The sequence below is a fragment of the Talpa occidentalis genome, unplaced genomic scaffold (genome assembly GCF_014898055.3).
Source record: "Talpa occidentalis isolate TD23 unplaced genomic scaffold, MPIMG_talOcc4v2.1 talOcc4.4, whole genome shotgun sequence".
In the NCBI taxonomy this organism is placed as follows: Eukaryota; Metazoa; Chordata; class Mammalia; order Eulipotyphla; family Talpidae; genus Talpa; species Talpa occidentalis.
Window position 1 is genome coordinate 120,901,048 of NW_023604295.1, and position 19,846 is coordinate 120,920,893.

Consider the following 19,846-nt stretch of genomic DNA (forward strand, 5'->3'; position numbering starts at 1 on the left):
TCATTTTTAAATGGTTATAGTATTATATAGCCAGCTAAGGTATGGTCTTTCTCCAAGATATATTAAACAAACAAACAAACCAAGAGTAAGGTGAAAACAGTGTATAGCATGTTATTGTGTATGTAGGTATTAACAGACTTATGTTTGTCAATTGTATGAATTATCTTAGGAAGAATGGACCAAAAATTATAATTGCTTTTGCCAGCAGAGCTGCGTAACTAGGAGACAAGAGAAAGTGAGAAATTACCTTCTATTGCAGTTACTTTACATCTTCAGAATTGTGTGGCATGTACCTGCCTTTCCTACTCAAAAGTGAATTTAAAAATATATATCAAATTATATCATATTTATGCTATAGTCATAGGCTATCATCTGCTACTGGAGGAGATGCTGTCGGGACAAAGACTATTTTCTTCTGTGAATGTTAAAGATCCTGTATCTGTTTTCATTATTCATCACCACAAGATGACAAGCATGTGCCTGGAAGTTGAGAACAGCAGTCTGCATTGCTTCTGATGAGTAGGGCTTAAATAATTCAAATACAACCCACATTGGAAGCTAATTAAAATAATTTTTGAGCCTCCTTAAATCCCTTTTGGAATAGTGTAGGGTCTGAATAAATTTAAGTAAACTCTTTACTAGCAGACTGAAGTTTTATGGCTTTTGTATTCAAATTAGACAAAAAAGACCAAAGAAGACAGAGCTGTTATAATCCCAGGAGCTAGCATTAAGTATGGGCTTAATAAAAATTTGTTGAATAAAAGGATGAATGAAATTTTTAATTAATTAAACTATAAAATGTTATTTCAGTTGGAACATTCATAAGAAGAATGGAGAATATAGGTGTAATTCTCCAAACTTCAATTCATTCTCTCTCTCTCTCTCTCTCTCTCTGTGCCTCCCACCCCCCACTAATTGCAACTCTTACCCTGCCCCCTCATTCATAGTCAACATAGTCAACCACCCACCCTCTTGCAAGATTGGGCAATTTTCCCTGGAATATCACACTGTGATTGTTAATATTGGCCCCAAGACACTATTAGGCAATCAACAACATTAATGTAAATGTAGTTTCAGTTTCACTGCGGCCCTGCTTCCTTTTTACTTCCTTTTTCTTTTTGCCTTTTCAGAGGAGACCTCAGGATGCAGTTGGGGGACGTGGACGGGGGGTCATCACTGAGTAGGAGATATTATTCATTTCACAATTTGGATGCTGCATCCTCTTCTGGATTCCCCCAGCCTTTCTTCACAGAAATTTACCCCAGGGGAACCAGTGTCCTCCCTACCTAATCCCCAAGTGTTCTTCCAGATAAGATTAGAACCCATCCCCATGTGGCTCTGTTGGATGTGGCCTGCACACCATGCACCTCTAATGAGAAACCCCAAATACACTGGGAGCCTTCAGAAATTCATGTCATAATGACATTCAGTAGGTGTTTTTGTCTTAGACTCAGATTTTTCTCAGATACTGTTGAGACAAGTAGCAAAACTCAACAATCTCCCCTGTAATGCATGGGCCACTTTCTATATTCCTCACAATTCAAATAATTAAAGGCTGCTAGTTTTGTTTACAATTGACAGTCTTAAGGTGTGTTCTGCAGCAGCCCTGGGCACAGTTGCTCCCACTCACTCAGAGGCAGGAGACCTTGATGTGGAAAGGAAATGGCTGTCTGGACTCTTCCTGGGATCTCTGCAAGAAGGTTGGCTGCAGTCAGGGGAGAGGGGAGAGGATGAGGGTAGAGGATGAGGATTTACTACAACATAACCTCCTTGAGAAGGATGTGGACAGAAACTCAAAGCTATCAGGAACCAAAGAGGCAGGCTCTGGCTCAGATGCAAAGTCTCCCTCTCTTCTTCCTCTGCTTCGCCATCTTTTCTCTCAAGAATTCTTCTCTGCCTCTCTCCCTTTCTCTCTCTCTCCTTCTTCTCGCTCTCTTGCTTGCTCTCTCTCCTCCTCACCTCCTATGTCCTTGCTTGCCTCTTCCCAGGCCCACTCCTCTCTCCTCCCATCTTGGGCTGGTGCTCTCTGCATACAACTTCACTTGACTCTGCTCACAAGGGCCCAACAGCCCAGGAACTCCCAGGTCCATGTCACTTGTCACCCCATTCAGTCAAACCCAGGATATCTCAGTGTCTGCTCTGAATTCCTGTGAAAGAGAATTCCATTGGCTCAGCTTTGGGTGAGATCTCCACAAAAACCAAAAAGGTGAGGTCAAGCAATAGTTTAAGTTGAGAAGGAATTATGCCCAGTGAAATAAGTCAGAAGGAAAAGAAAAATATCGGATGGTTTCATTTATAACAAGAATATAGGGGAACCAAATAAGGCATCAGAGGAAAAAAATAATAACAATACAAAACACAACAAAAACAGACAATTATAAACCAGAGACCAAATAAAGGACCCAAGAAAATGCTACCAGAGACATCCTGCAGTGGAGGAGGCTGGAAAGGGATCAGAGGGAGGGAGGGAGGAGCACAGCGGACTGAGGTGATGGTGCACGGGTTCGAAGAAAATTCTCAGGGGAGTGGGTGGGGGGAAACAAACATTGTTTAAAAATGAACAATGATGTAAAAAATATATATTTTTTTAAAAAAGGCAAAAACAAAAACTTTAGCTGCTGGGTGTTTCTCCCCATAGGCAATGAGGTTGGGGGAAGGGGGTAGTAGAGTGAGTTTAAACAAATCTAAATCTGTACCACCTATACCTTTCACAGCTTTCCAACACTAAAAGAGGCTGGCATCTAGAAAGGAAAATCAGGTTGATTTCTAGCTATAAATCTAAAAGTCTTCCAACAACAGGTTTCATCCCCATTCATACTCCATGTCCCCCTTGGGGCAGCATGGAACCCTTCTGCTGCTCATCCTCACTGCGGACACACACCTCTAGCGGTGCCTGGTTTTAGTGGGGAGGGGAGGAACAGGGGATCCATGAGGCTCTCACCTGCTTAGTCCAGAGGTAACAAGGCACCACCATTCACTTGCTTGGCCAAAGCAAGTCCAGAGGCAGCACTTAACGTCCCCAGTTGGGGGGTGGCCTTGGGGCAGGTCCACAAGAAGGGATCACACTGTCTACTAGCAGCAGGGATGCTCACAGAAGGGTTGGGGACTAAGACTAGAGGGCAGGAAAACACCACCTTCTTGAAAAAGAGCCCCGGGCTGTTTTTCCAGGAGGAAAGCTAGAATCCAGCCCTGGCAGGCTCACTCACTTTGATTGTCAGTCATTCCTTCCATCCTGTTTATTTTGGAGTAGCAAGGATAAAGAACCAAAAAATAATGTAATTGCAACTCTATCTATGTTAGTACCGTCAAAGTCAAAGAGAAATGATGAGAAAATTAACATGTTTAAGTTATAGTAGAAAGATGTTATATGTATCTACTTAATTTCTAGAACTATTTTTTCAAGGGCTAGCTCTTATAGTCTGATGGGTGATATACAAATCTGTGGGACAACAGTTCGTGATATAATTACTTTGGTGGAGTGAAAAGGCCTCTCAAATCAATTTACCTTCTTAAGTGAAAAGATCAAGAACATTCCATTAAATAAGAGTTCTGCCATCTAAAGACTATCATGTATAAAATCTCATGACTTTTGGTTCTATTTCTGTCTGGAGAGTGTCAATACAAAACTTCATTTACTTGAACCACCATAGAGATATGTCACAAAATTGCATTAAATCAAAAGTAAATTATGTACAATATACCTGACATAAGGATAAATTAAATAAATAAATAAATAAATAATATACACTAACTCCATTTTTATGCTGTTTAGATGATGAATTTTGTTGTTTACAATTCATAGAGTGTCAACAAAATTTATGATTAAAATGTTTCATGGGCTACTATGCCCAACAATGTCTCGCTGTGAAAAATACCTTTCCTCAACCAGGAAAAATACCTTACCTCAACCAGCTACAAGTCAGGAAGTAAAGGAACAAAAACTAATCAACAAGGTTCATTAGTGAACAATGTGCATTATCAGAATTTGAAGGGTAATTAGAAAAAGAAGGTGCTGCTGCTGTTGTCATTTTTTGGAGTTAGTGGGTTTGGAGTGCAGGTCCTTGGGATTACTCTGGGAAAGGTTTCACCAGAGCTCTCATTTCAGTGAGTGAGTGTCTCCAATTATGCTAATGTCTTCTACCCCTACCTCCTTGTGTGAGCCAGGTTTCTGGTCTTGTGATGCTTCCTTTTTAGTTTTTTTTTTTTTTTTTTTATTCCTGTCCTCCATCTCTGGCAATTGGAAGGGTGTATCTATGTATAACAAGATATCTTTTAATCAACTGGGCAATAGCCCCCCAAAATATGTACCTCTGGGAAGCTTATGTTTTAACTCTCCTAGAGTGCATAAGCACTTGAGACAGAATATAGTATTCAAATTTAAAGGGAAAAAGGGACTTATTTATAAGTGTTACTGGCACAACTGGTTACCCATTTGAAAAAATAAAATGGGCTTTTACCTCACACTACTTAAAGGATGAATTCCAAATGAATTAACTGTTTGCATATAAAGTTAAGGGACTAATCTAAAAAATAAATAGGATTTTTTTTCTCTTTAAATGGGAGTGGAGGAGACCTTTCTAAGTTAGGAAATCTAAAAGCTATAAAGGAAAATACTTGATGACATTAAAGTTAAACAGTTTAGGTTAGCAAAAGATAACATTTAAAAAAGGTATGCAGGGGGAAAGATCACATTCCAGATGACCAATTAAAGGCTGTTATTCCTAAAACACACGAGACTGTAATATTGTGATAAGAAGAAAACACAATCAATTGAAAAACAGGCAAAGGCTAAGTACCAACAGGCAAGGGCCAGAAGAACAAAATTAAGGACCCAGGGAAATGCTACCCTTTCTATGGGTCGAGAAAATACAGATTCAGCGCAAGTTTGGATTGTGACAAACTCCTAAGAGTGATGCCATCCAGCACAGCAAACCTGAAGGAAACACCCTCTGACTCTGCTGTGAGAACACAGACCATCGCCACGCAGCCCAATCAGTCTGCATTTCACCCAGGAATGCTACTTCCAGCTACTACGCTCACAAACAGTGATAAAAGAAAGTTCTGGTATAGGAATATGAATATGCTAACTCTAGTTTTGCTTGAAGAAGCCAAATAGTATTTCTTCAAAGACAGTAGGTCTAAGCTGCATCAAATCTTTTTCTAAAATTAAGCAGAACATGAATGTTATGAATAAAATATTTAGAGGACAGTCTCATATATGTATACATATCTATATAAAATTTGATAGAATCTCTCCTAAGTAAGACTAACCTTTTGATCTGTTGTTTTTAAAATTCAGAAACAAGAAAGTGTTTATGTTAACAGTAACTAAAAATCTCACTGTTTAAATCTTTTAAATTAGAGTTTTTAGGGCCTCCCCAGTGGCGCAGCGGGTTGAGCACAGCGCTGTGAAGCTGTCCACAGCCTCTGCAGCATTGGTTTGATCCCGGCCGGCTGGGGAGGGTCCCACATGGAGCGGCAGACCTCTCCTGTCTTGCCTGCTTCTCCCCTAAGCAGTGTATTGCAGTCAATCCACCTGTTCTGTTCCCCACTCTGTCCTGGTGAATTCTCTCACATCTCCTGCACCTCTGGTCTGTACCCCAGTTCTTGTATAAATAAATAAATCTTTAAAAATAAAATAAAATAGAATTTTTTAAATTAAGCTAATGCTATTAACTTGCTTCAACCATCATATTTCTTAACACAAAAGATATACTCTCTCCCTTTCTTGATTTTTTTTTGTTCATTTGTTTGTTTTGAAATCCTAAATCAGAATTTCAATGGGACAACCTTTCACAAATGGTCCAAAGTTCTAATACAAATTGTCAGACATGTTTGTTTGATATAATCCTAGATAGTTAGTCAGCCCTTCCGGGTAGTAATTAAAGTTGTGGAGAGGGATCTGACACATGTGTGAGGAATACAATGGTTTCCTGCTAGCATGATTTGTGCAAAGGAAGCAGCATTCCCAGTCAGTAGAATCAGGTTCAACATCCAGAGATCAAAACGCCCTTTTACTATTATAAGCTCTTACTCATATACTACAAAAAGTAATCAATATTCCTAAGGACAAATTCAGAAAACAGAGAAAACAATAAATTTGATCCATAATGCTTCCATCCAGAGATAAGCACAGCAAACCTGGTACCTTCCCCTCTTGGTGTCTGTTCCTGCTAAGCAGTCAACAATAACAGGGTTCCGGGGAGAGGAAAGTCATGGGCCACCCCCAAAACGCCATTAAATACAGAACCAGTTGATTGGAGACACATTTATTTTACAGATGGAAACTTTTTTTTTTTAATATTTGCTCTTCCATAACTGCTCTAACACAAATATGCGTTGTTAACAAGTTCATAATTGATCTTTCCTTATTTCAAATGAAGCCCGTTCTGCGTCAGTTGATGATGAGCAAATTATTCTCCCATCTTTCTAAAGAACTCAGCAAGACTTGTGGGAATACAAACTGGTCCACCCCTTATGGAAAACAGTATGGAGGGGTCTCAAAACATTAAAATGGATCACCCATTCAACCCAGTAATTCCACCCCTAGGCTTCTATCCCCAAAATTCAAAAAACTAATTCAAAGGAAACATGCACTCCCATGTTTATTGCAGTGCCCTTTATAATAGCTTAGCTATGGAAGAAATCTAAGTGCCCCAGAGCAGATGAGTGGATCAAGAATACATGGTATATATACACAATGGAATATTACTCAATGATCAAAAAGGTAAACTCATGCCATCTATAGCATCATGGATGGAGCTTGCAAGGATAATGCTCAGTGAAATAAGTCAGAGGAGAAAGGTAAATACTGAATGGTGTAATTAATATGTGTAATATAAAGTAACTAAACTAGTAATCAGATAAAGACAAGCTGGAAAACTAGCCTTTGAAAGCTGAGGACAGAACTGAAGCACCAAAGGGATGGGCACAGGGGAGAGGCAAGAACAAGGAGGAAGGAAGCACAATGGTCTGTGGTGGTGGAATATGGGTGAGTTGATCATGGGTGCACTACAGTGGTAACACCTGATGAGGGTACCTCAATATTAGCACATTTAAAAATGAATTAATTTAAAAAATGAACTAAACCAACCATGCTTTTACCTAAAGTCTTTAAAAAATAAAGTCATACTGTGAAACAAAACAAACAAAATGAAAAGAACCCAGAAATCTAGCCCAGATGACAGAGCGCACATGAGGCAGGATTTTGTCTTTACTCACTGGCCTTCAGGCACCAGCACTGCCATAACCCTGTCCTGGCCCCTAATTCCAGAGTCCACCATGGGTCACTCACCTTCTCCACTCCAGGCGAGGACTTTAGCATCATTATCCTCAGTGTGTTGGCCCTCAGTTCACAGACATCAAGTCACCAACGAATGTTGTTTTCATCAACTGTGCTCTACTAGAAAATTGATACACTATCATAGAGCAGCGGAGCTGCCACATTGCTCCAAGACAGAGGACTTCAGATGGGCACATGCTTCTACTTTGTTTAGAAATGCTGCTTTTTAACTAGACACTGTTTATTATTACACTATCACCAGACTCCAAAGCTCAATGAATCTTTCCTAGATAATTAAGAGGTCTGGGGCCTCCTTATTGTGCAAGGGGTTAAGTCTCAGCACTATAAAGCTATTGGCAGCCACTGCAGGACAAGTTCGATCCCCAGCCAGGCTGCTACCCACGTGGTGCAGCAGACCTCTCCTGTCTCACCTGCTGCTCCCCTCAGCAGTGTATTTCAGTCAATCAGCCTATTCTGCTCCCCACTCTGTCTCTGGTGAATCCTCTCACCCTCACCTCTGGCCTATCCCCGCACCTCTGGCCTATACCCCAGATCTTGTATGCATAAATAAATAAAATAAATCTTTTTAAAAAAGAGGTTTTACTTTACTTCCCCCCTACCAAAAAAAGGAAAGCATAGGGTCAATTTGTTTTAAAGTGCAGTGCTTGTAACCTGCTTATTTTTTCCTTTTTCAAAATTGGGATCTTGTGGCTTCACTTTTACTTTTTATCAACTACTGTATTGATTAATCAGAAATTGAAATAACTAGGAAAAATAAATAAGAAAATCAGAGTTTCTGAAAATGATCTGTACCCCAACCCCCCCCCCCTCAGGTTAACCATGAGCAAAAATTTTGGCAAAACTCTTTCTATATACTTTTTCTTCATTTTAAAGTCCTAAAATAATAAGACAGCATGTGTTTCCTTACATGGAACAAATATAATTGAGAGAAACTACTTCCTAACAAAGGTTGTGGTCTCTTCAGAATTGGCCAAAGGAGATAATGTTTACCCAAATGTAATAAATAGAAGAAAGTGGAATTTGTCATCTAGAAATGGGAGCAATCTCTTTGGTTCTTCTGTCCTAATATAATATATTCAAAGAACCATCTATGATCTCCATACACAAATCAAATTCTGTCAACCAGGACGCTACCCAAACCAGGTGAAATTCTAAGCAGTGCACAATAATCTCTAGCCACAACACAGTTACAACCAAGGTTAATCCATCCTGGGAACAAGCCTTCCTTCTCCAATGCTGCACAGGTACCCAAACCACGCAAAATCCATCAGGCTTGCATCAGAAAGCTACAAATGAGCCCAAGTAACTAAGCAGGAGGAATGCTGAAGAAGAGTAAATCAATTGTCATTATTTAGCACAACTGAGTAGATCACTGAAGCTTCAAATGATGAGGGTTGATTATATCCTATGTGAGAAAGTGACTACCTCAATGATTAGAAAATTAAGTCAGGTTCAAAAGCGTGTTTTGTATTCCCTAAAATTCTCCTTGATGCATCTAATGTTCAAAATTACAATAAAAACCCTTAGAGAGAGGATAGTTAAAGAAAAAAACTGTTCAAGTTTACAGAATGTTCCATTTACCCTCTCCCAACTATTGTGCTTAGAACTTAAACCCCAAGCTGAAGAAAGTATTTAATACCAAGTGGTTATTGTAGAGATTCTGAAGGCGGTAGGCTATGATTTCCTCAAGTGGAACGTGTGGTTTGATAGCACTTACAGAACATTACAAGCAGGAAAGTGGAAGGTTTAAACAAGCAACCACTCAATCAGTCTCCTGAACGGACCCTCTGCTCCTTTAAGCTACATTATTTATCAAACCCACAGCAAGCCACTAGTCACATCTTTTAACCTGTTCAATCCTTTGGTAGTACTGGTTCTGGTGTTCTTCAGGTTATTAGGCTTTTTGAATGGAAAATTACAAGGTATATAAACCTGTTAAATAGATTTTCCCCTCTAGCTAAAAATTACATTATTTGCAAGAAGTTAATTATATACACGTTCTCCACCACAAACGTCTTCTGGAATAATAGGTGAGGATAATGGTAACATCTGTAGCCACGTGTAAATTCAGAATATAAATAAAACAGCACACAGAAAGCTCTCCCCACATGTCCTGGTTACACTGCAGTGTGACATTATCATTTTCATTCCCTCCCACAGTTATAGAATCTCAATTCTAAGAAGCTGACAAAGAAAGGCAAGATTCAACAAAAGATAAATATATACACAACTAAAAATGATGTTTAATATCTGTTCATTCTGAATGCTAGAGTTATATTTATCAAAGCAGCCTCTGTTGATTTTCAGACACTGAAATACCAGATCTATAACATAATGACAGGTTTGTTTCCACTGGAGGTGTCAGTCTTGTGTTCTTTTAATCATCATATGTCTCACACCAAGCATCTCTCAGGAGACAGTGCTGTAATAATGACATGAGAAGAACATGATCAAAAAACTGAGAGATCGGGTAGGATAAATACAGCAAGTACACTCAATTTCCAACAAATGTAGTGTATTTCAATCCATTAAATTAGACTTGGGGGGAGGGGATCCACACAGGTTTTGGTTCTGTCATGTCATCCCAATACCACTTCAAATATAAAATGCAAGGGTTCTCTGGAGGAAAGTATCATTTCCTCTCCTATTAGAAAAACATGTTTCCCTGCTCGTGGTGTCCAGGTAGGTAGTTCCCATGATCTCCCGGCTAGTCCAAATCCCTGAACTATTTCAGCATCTGCGAAAAGCCAACTCCTTGTAGACTTGAAAGGTAGAGTCTCCTTGTGAAACTCTCTTTGTTTGCTCAGGTTCGTTTTCAGAATACTTTCTAGTACCCACATGGCACAGCTCTACTGCAAAGGAACCAGGCCGAGCCACCCTGGTGGGTGGAGGGGTGTCCTCACTATACAGGAGCTAAAACTAATCATCCCTTAATTCTTCTCCAGGGATAGAAGTCAGGCATCTCTCTATAATTTTTCCATGAAAATTATTCCTGTTGCAGAAATAATCATTCAAGTTTAATCTTTTAATTGCATAAGTAAAACTGAGAGGATAACTTTCTATGGAGACTAGGACAAATTCATAAATCCTATTTACCACTTCTATTGATGCACATGAAAACTAGTTGGAAGCAATATTTCAAAATCTGAATGCATTAATTTTTTTTGTTGCACAGCCTTCAAAGGAGATACTATAATTCAGTACTTCAACAGCTTTGCTTGTTAAGAATCCTTCTGATCAGAGGAAAAGAAATACAAACACAGATCAACTTAAAACTGCATACTGTACTAGTTTCTATGGAAGATACAAAAGAAAGGTGAGGGTCATTCCCCAAGGAGCTACAGAAAGGATGGAGGTAATGAAACTGGATACTCCTGACTCCTAGGCCTCATCTGGTCTGTTCAATTAGTGGGGCCCTCCCTCCTCATCACCAGTGATTGGCTTAAAAACAAGCATATGACTAAGTTGAGTCAAACTGGGACCAACTGGACTCTTACTAAGGGGACTCAAGCAAGGGTTGCCAAGCTGGAGATTCATCCATTTATGCATTCAGTAAATCTTTGTAGATATCTACCCTGTCAGGCACACTTCTAGGTGGCAAAAGGGAAGTCAAAGAGGAAAACAACAGAGGGAAGGAAAGAGACAGGTGGCTGGAGCATCTGGATTCAACCCACAGTCAGATATAGTCTGGACTATGCCTATAGTCAGATAGACCCCAAACTTTCTACTTACACGAATCAATAAATCTCTTTTTAGTGGAAGGCAGTTTGAGTTGGGAGTTCCTGTTTCTTGCACTCGGTGTGCTAACTAGCTCCACTCTTTACCTGCTCTAGTTAGGGTGCAAGCCCTAAGGCAGGGGCTGCAGCCGTGTGGCCCATACCTCATCTCTTCTTAGCATGTCCACACCCAGCGTGGGTGACTATACAACTCCAAGACTGGCACCCAAAAGTTGGGAGCAACATCCTCTCCGACTCCAACTTAGACTGGTGTTTTTTCCTTTTGGTAGAAAAGAAAAGCTACATAGTACCCAAATCCCTCCCTCCCCAAGCCCCCAACCCAAGCACAAGCAGACACCAAAAGAATCATCGAGGTGCAGTTGGAGATATACCCCCAGGGCACCTCCTCATACCCAGTGCAGGAATGCTGTCTTACTGTCCCTGGCCAAGAATCAACCGGCCTCTGGTTAAATACTTCCAGAGACAAGAAACTCCCTACCTGTAAGTACCATATGTTCCCTTAATGGAAAGTTTCTATATCTGAGAAGTGTCATTATTGTACCAAAATAAACATTTCTCTTCCTGAAATCTTCATTGCTTTATGCTATTTATGCTAAGTAGAGCAACAAAAAGTAAGCTTCCTGCCCCCTCTGCTTTCAGCACTTGAAATATTTGAAGACAATTAGCATGCCTCTCTTTACTGTGTGTTTTTCTACAGTTGCTCAGCTGGTTCTTAAAATACATGACTTCCAAAACTTTTTTTTTTAATAATAAATTTTATTTTTATATTCCCCATACAATTGCAACCCCCCATTCTGACCCCAATCCCTCCCCTCCCCACCCCCCCACCCCCCAAAAAGTGTCTCTGGTTCATAGTTTTTTTGTTGATTTTGATTTTCACTTTCTTATGGCTATTCATTTTCCTGGTCCCTTATTTAAGTTTTCTAGATTCCTGCTATGAGTGAGACCATCCAGTATTTTTCTTTTTCTTTCTGGCTTATTTCGCTGAGCATGATCCCTTCCAGCGCCATCCATGTTGCTGCAAATTGCATGTGTTTATCTTTTTTGAATGCTGAGTAATATTCCATGGTGTATATGTACCACATCTTCTTGATCCAGTCATCTATTTTTGGGCATTTGGGCTGTTTCCAAAGCTTAGCTATTGTAAACAGTGCTGCTATAAACATAGGGGTGCAGGTGCTCTTTGGAATTGATGTTTCTGTGTCCTTTGGGTAAATACCTAGGAGTGGAATTGCTGGATCATATGGAAGCTCTATGTTTAGTAGGTCCAGAAATCTCCACACAGCTCTCCATAGTGGTTGGACCAGTTTGCACTCCCACCAACAGTGCAGGAGAGTTCCTTTTTCTCCACACCCTCGCCAACATTTGTTGTTGCTAGTTTTTTTAATATGTGCCATTCTCACTGGTGTAAGATGGAATCTCATGGTAGTTTTGATTTGCATTTCCCTGATTACAAGTGATGTTGAACATTTTTTCATATGCCTGTTGGCCATTTGCATTTCCTCTTCAGAGAAGTTTCTTTTTAGCTCTTCTGCCCATTTTTTGACTGGATTATTTTCTTTGTTGTTGTTGAGTCTCATCAGCTCTTTGCAGATTTTTGTGATCAGTCCTTTATCATTTGACTTCCAAAACTTTTGACATTCTGATGCCCCCATCTAGGTAAACCCTAGCTTGTAAACATCCCTTCTGAGATAGGTGCACGCCCCCCCACCCCATACCCACACACACATCCAATCACTGAATGACCCTTGCAGTCTGAAAGACCCAGAAAACTGTGAGCAGGTCACTTACAAAGGACTAAGCATCACATTCATGACAACAAATCCTAAGATTCTTTCGGCTCTTTTTCTTGTAGCAAAAACACCACATGCATGATTGGTAATGTTAGTGCAATTCCTAACATATCCAGAAAGTTTATGACATTGAAGCTTCTGATGGTCAAAAACCCAGAATTTTCATAAGAACTGCATTCAGGATTTTTCCTTTCTTTTCTATCTTGGGTAACCAGCAGTTTGGCCTTTGTCTACTTTCTTTAGCCCAAGCTCCAAGGATCGCTACTAGCTGGGCTGTTCATCACTGTGTGGTCAGTCTGGAATGGAGCCACACACATGTTAGGGGCTCAACAGGGCTGATGAGTAAACAAATTTAAAGCAGGAAACTTGATCCATGGCTATTTACTTAATTTTTGAATCAGCCTTGAGATTTAGTTAGTTGAGGTCATTTTCAGTCTAAACTCAGCATTATACTTCTTAATTCATGTTCTCTCTAAATTTAATAAGTCTGCCTTGTTCAGCTTTACCTAAGACATTGATAAAACATTACAGAAGCTGGAAGCCTTTAGTTTCGTCCTAGGCATGAGACACCAGTAAGGGTGACACTGAGCCATTATCCAGAGTCTAGGGCTGAAGCAGCTAACAACCCGGATTAGAGTTCATCGTTTACTCTTTTTTTTAAAGATTTATTTATTTATGCATACAAGAACTGGGAAAAAGGCCAGAGGTGTGGGGGTGGGGTGTGAGAAGATTCACCAGAGACAGAGTGGGGAACAGAACAGGCGGATTGACTGAAATACGCTGCTGAGGAGAGCAGTGGGAGAGACAGGAGAGGTCTGCTGCACCATGTGGGTAGCTCCCTGGCAGACCTGAGATCAAACTCATGCTGCAGAGGCTGTGGATAGCTTCATTGTGTCACTAGGGAGGCCCCCTCATCATTCACTCTTGGGAGACTTAAAAATGCTTTGTTGAAATCAAAACACAATATTTAGTAGATTGAATGCAATGAAATTGCCATTTTTCTAGGCTAAAATTCTAATATCAGCAATTTCCTGTGATTCAATCTCATGGAAAACTAGTCAGTGTTTTGTTATTAAAGTGCCACAACCTTCCTTAGAGAATCTCTACTGGTTCTATCCAGTCATGTCCAGAATCTACCTTCTTACACCTCAGAAATTCAGGTATTTCCCCAAGTCTTCACCAGCTCACCTGTGCAGGTTTCTTCTTCCCCCAGAATTCCATTTGCTTGAGACTAGAGCCCCAGGCCCATTCAAGGTAAGTGAAGGCAAATTTCTGTGTATCTCGGCCTCTCCTTGCACTAACCTGTGCTTTACCACCGTTGGCAATCACAACAGACTGAAGACTGTTCTCTTTACAGAGACCCTGTACACACAGAGCATTTCTCAGAATAAAGCCCTATTCCTCCTGGAGCTAATAAAAAGGCATTTTACAGCACCTCAATAATCATGAATATTAAGGCATTTCTACAAGTAAATATCAAGGTGTAATATGTACTCCAATGAATGACTCCCTTCTGTCCCCAAAGTACAAATAACCACACTACTAATAATACGGGCAAGACAAAAAATTCCAAGAGGAAGAATTACATGTGACCTTCAAACAATAAATGCGAATTTTAAAGGGTCAGTGAAAAAAATTGTTCATGTAGGTTCAAGGTTGTTAAAGATGTGAATTTTATTTTTTTTTAACTGATAGAGATACCATTTATTTACTGATTGCTAAAAATCATACTCTCACTTTTATGGATCATTTTTTAAACAATAGGGCTTACTCATTGAAATTAATCGAGACATAGATAAGACAAAGCATAATTGAGTTACCGTGAAGTAATCTAAAAGTAGTACTTTCAGTTGTGTTTTCAAAGATTGTTTACTGGTTTGAGAATTTTTACATTTAATGGCCTTGATAATTTTTGCATCTTATTAATTGCAGACATTATAACAATATCTCTATATATTTTAGCAAAATTCTCAAAGATGAAAGAAACTATGCTATCTAAAAGTACAAGAGGAATGTATTTTTATAAAATCATACTAGAAATTATTTGTTTTTTTATATTAATTTTTTAATTTTTTACATCATTGTTTTTTTTATTTTTTATTTATTTTTTTAATTTTAATTTTATTTTTTATATTCCCCATACAATTCCCACCCTCTTATTCTGACCCTAATCCCTCTTCTCCGCCCCCTGCCTCCCACTGTAGTGTGTCTCTTGTCTATAGCTGCTTGTTGATTGTGATTTTTTCTTTCTTACAGTTATTTTTTTTCCTGGTTCCTTATTTAGGTTTTCTAGATTCCTGCTATGAGTGAGAAGCGGTATTTTTCTTTTTCTTTCTGGCTTATTTCGCTGAGCATGATCCCTTCCAGCGCCATCCATGTTGCTGCAAATTGCATGTGTTTATCTTTTTTGAATGCTGAGTACCATTCCATGGTGTATATGTACCACAAAAGATGTGAATTTTAAATGAATGTACCAGCACTTGGAATATTTCAAAAGTCATACTACATGTTGAGAAGAGATGATAGAGACATTTACAGGAAGACATAAGGAGGAAAATTAAGTACTGTAAGAAGCCTTCTCTTGTTGTCATTTTCAAAACTAAGGAAGCTGATATTTAAAGCTATAGGCCATTATATTCTAATGTGATCCTGGTTCTTAAAAATGTAAATGAGTTTCTAAAACGTGACATCCTGACACAGTGTGTCATGGATACATTTCCTAGTTTTGTTTTTTGTTCATTTCCTATTTTCAGTGAGTTACAATAGTCAAAGATAGAGAGTGGAGGGAAAAAATTCCAATAATGCAACATCACCAACGGATTTACTATTTTTTAAATACATGGAAGTAGTTTTTAAAAACAAGCCATAACAGGGTCTCCCCAGTGTGCAGCGATTGAGTGCTGGGCTGCAAAGCTGCCTGCAGCTTCTGCAGCGCTGGTTGGATCCCCGGCCTCCGGCGAGGGTCCCACATGGCGCGCAGACCTCTCCTGCCACGCCTGCTGCTCCCCTCAGCAGTGTGTTTCATCAGTCTGCCTGTTCTTCTCCCTGCTCTGGCTCTGGTGAATTCTCTCACCCTCCCGTGCTTCTGACTGCACACAGTGCTTATATAAATAAATAAATACAAAATAATAAAAAAAAAAACCAAGCCATAACAAAGTAGTAAACAGGAAATACATAAAGAGCATTAATACCCATTATTAGAGAAAAGAAGGAGGGAAAACCTATGATTTCAAAATTATCTGAGGGCACCCCTTGTGGTGCAGGTGGTAGAGCGCAGCTCTGTGAATCTGTCCGCAGTCTCTGCAGTGCAGGTTCGATCCCTGCCGGCTGCAGAGATACCCACATGGCACAGCAGACCTCTCCTGTCTCGCCCACTGCTCCCCTCAGCAGTGTGTTTCAGTCATTCTGCCTATTCTGTTCCCCACTCTGTCTCTGGTGGATTCTCTCACCCTCCCACACATCTGGCCTGTACCCCAGTTCTTGTTTAAATTAATAAATCTTTAAAAAGAAATTATCTGAAACTAGTAATGAGATTATTCTTAAAGAGGCTTCAGGCAAATGAACTTTGGCAACAAAGGCTTCAAATAAGTCATTCTGCCCAATGGACAGCCCAGTCTGAACTGTGAATGCTTCTAACGCATCGTTCAAGGGTCGCTTTTCCTCATGGGAAAGTAACGCAGAGCCCTCTGCACTTAAGGAAACAAGCTCTGGAGAACATTCGCACAAGCTGCTCAACTGTCAGTTATTGGCATTTTACAGATTTAATTACTTGTCAGGTTTTCAAGTTTGGGGTTTCTCCAAAGCTCTTTGCTTCTTGCCCACATTGAGCCACGCCCTTGCTTTTTAGCAGTAACCACACACGTTCAGAGAGGGAAGGATGGACTGCAAGCTGTCTAGGTGTACCTGTAGGAGTAGGTGACAGGGTAGACGATTTGATGTACATATTTCAACTGGGCTTAGAGATCAAGTGTGGATTTGAGTTTTTTCTTAGGTTGGCAGCATTTTGAAGCATCTTGCTCACCTCAAATTGGTCAGGTTTTATGTTTAAAATGTCTAGGTTCACCCTGCTTTGTCTTTGCAGAGTGTCAGGAAGCACATGCTTCATCTAGTGCCCTAAGTGACTTTTTTCAAAGGCAGCTCGTTGTGAAGGATTTGCAGCTAGAGCAGAGGTGACAAGCTGGCCTTTGCTGGCTGCAGAGACCTTTATCATAATAATCAGCTGCTTTCTGGTCTATAAGACTATGGTTCTCTCAACTTTCACTTACTATTTCTAACATCAGCTCTGGGTCATTATCTATATTATTCTGCAGGCCTGCCAAGAGTTTGGCTGGGAGTCATGATGCCCTTGGAATGGTCTAGACCTTCATTTCAGCTGGAAAGTGAGGCAAAGGTTTTCTCCTGGGCCATATCTTCTGGAGGAAATGTTCACCATGCTACTTGAAAATTAACTAATAAAACTTATTTTCAGACAAAGATCATTTAGGTATATATATGCTAGTTCTCTAAATTTGTGATGGGATTTGCCTTAATAGAGACTACAAGTATCCACTGTAAATAGTTCTCTAAGTCTTCCCTAAAGGAAGTGTGGCCACTTGTTACAGTATCTGTATAGTGGGGAAAAGGAAAAGCCCAAATCTTCAGAGAATGCTAAGCACTGACTCTGACTTGACAGAAACTTCCAGAAACAAAAAGAATCACTGTGGGTGATTAGGAACTCACAATGATTAGGAGATAGCTGGAGTCTTACAGCAATTTCCAATCACAAGAGGCACAGCTGGTCTCTGGACCTACCTTACAGAAATTCCCCATTTTCTGAACATATAGTTGGAATTGGAATAGACCTATTTGGCAACTGGAAGGACCTCTATGAGGTGAAAGCTACTGGAATTTCCCAGTCCTACCTAAAGTAAACCTGGGGGAATTTCAGACTTTAAAACCTTGAAAGAAGCAAGGATGGTGACACCTATCACATGGTCATTTAATTCTCCAATTTGGCTTGTGCAGAAATTGAATGCACCTTGGAGAATGACTGTGGATATTCACCACCTAAGTGAAGTGGTAGCTACAATTGCAGCTGCTGACCCAGGTGGAGTGTCTTTACAAGAGCCATGAAACATAACTCTGGCACATGGTGTGCAACTAATGCCTTTATCTCCATAGTAGTTTGCAAGGACGACTAGAAGTAGCTTGTTTTTACCCATGGGGAAGACCGTGCACCTTCACATATTGCCTCAGGCTGTTTCAATTCTCCTGCTTTCTGCCATAATGCAATTTGCAGAGACCTTGATAGCCTTGACATTTCACCATCTTCACACAGAGTTGACATGACGATGCTGATGGGATGTAATGAGCAGGAAGGAACAAGTACTTAATGTCTTAGTAAGACATATGGAAGATAAATTCCACAAAATGTCAGGGTCCCATCTCAACCTCAGTGGAGTTTCTAGGGGTTTAATGGTCTGGAGCAAGTCGGGTTGTTTCCTCCAAGGTTAAATTCCTGCACTTCATACCACCTGCCACCAAATAAAATGCATAATGCTTGGGAGGCCTTTATGAATTGTGGAAGCAACACCTATGACACTTTAACTTTTCCAGAGGGTCACCCATGAGTCTACCAACCTTAAGCAGGGCCTGAGAAGGAAAGCTTTAAGAAAGTTCAGGTTGCAACCTGAGCTTTTCCACCACTTGGTCTGTATCTTGCAGTGGATTTAGTGGCTTGAAATCTGTGTGGCAAATGGGGTGTTGCGTAGATTCTCTAACAGGTTCACAATGCAGACAGGTTCACAATGCAGACAGTTGGAGAAAATGGACAGCTGTCTGTGGACAGCTGTTTTCCCTTTGAGAAGCAGCTTCTGTTTATGCCTGAGCTTTGACAGAGACTAAACTCCTCACTGTGGGATCAGGAGACTGAGAGTCTGAGCTTCCCACTAGGAATCCGTGTGTGTGGCCACAGGCTGGGTGTGTGCACAGTGTGGCACAGGATGAAAATGAGAGGCTATGATCAAGCGGGTTTGGAAGGTGTGAAAAGTGGTGCTGGGAAGGGCAGTCTCTTGCACACAGTCCTTCACCCCCACTTAGCAACATGAGAATGATGGGTGTGGAACCCAGTCTACCAAGACAGAGAGCCCACACCTTGTGTGACCCTGTGTGGCTTGTCACCTTGTGTAGGGATATCTTTCCCTAAAAAGATACAGCTATCCTACTTACAAATAAAGAAGCTCTCACCCTCCTCCAAAAATAGAGCAGATGGAGATAATAGCTATGTTTTGTTAGGGAGAAGTGTGCGGTTTCATTGTTGTGCACAAGTGCAGATGTGTGCAGAAGGACGTGTGTGGAAGTTGAGTAAGCCCAAGGGCTGGACAGTAGCAGTTGCCAATGTACTGAATTTATGAGGTTTAATTAGGAAAAAATTATTTCTTTGGGGTGTGTTCTTGCCAAATAAATAATATATGAGTTTCAATCACTGTTTATTGTGAATTTTCAAAGTAGAATAAATTTTAAATTATGGGAAGCTGAGATCTCAAAATATAACTTGTTACCCTTAACTTCCAGCCCATCTCCCCATCTTTATCAGCTCTGAGCTCTCCTGAAAAAGAATCCCTTGAGCCCCTACCAGAAAGGGTGAAGCACTTCATCCTTACAGACATCTATGACTGTCCCATTTTATAGACAACAACACAAGATAGTGGAGTAAGTCATTTAACTGACATCAAGGAGCTGGTGAACATTAGAGTTTGATTTTTTTTAAATTGAGGTAATACTGGTTTACAACACTGTATATGATTTAGAAGTATAGGAGCAGAGTTCTAATTTGAATCCTGTTCTTCCTGGAAGAACAGTTGGGCCACTGAAAATGATGAGAAGGAAATGTTGAGGGACTCTTCAGAATCCTGTGCTCTGGGCTGCAAGGCCACCCTTATGACAAAGCTCGCTTTAATACATTATAAGCTAAAGTTATGAAACTGGTGGTAATTCATAGACAAAGAAGAAAAAGGAATTCTTGCACCAGGAAA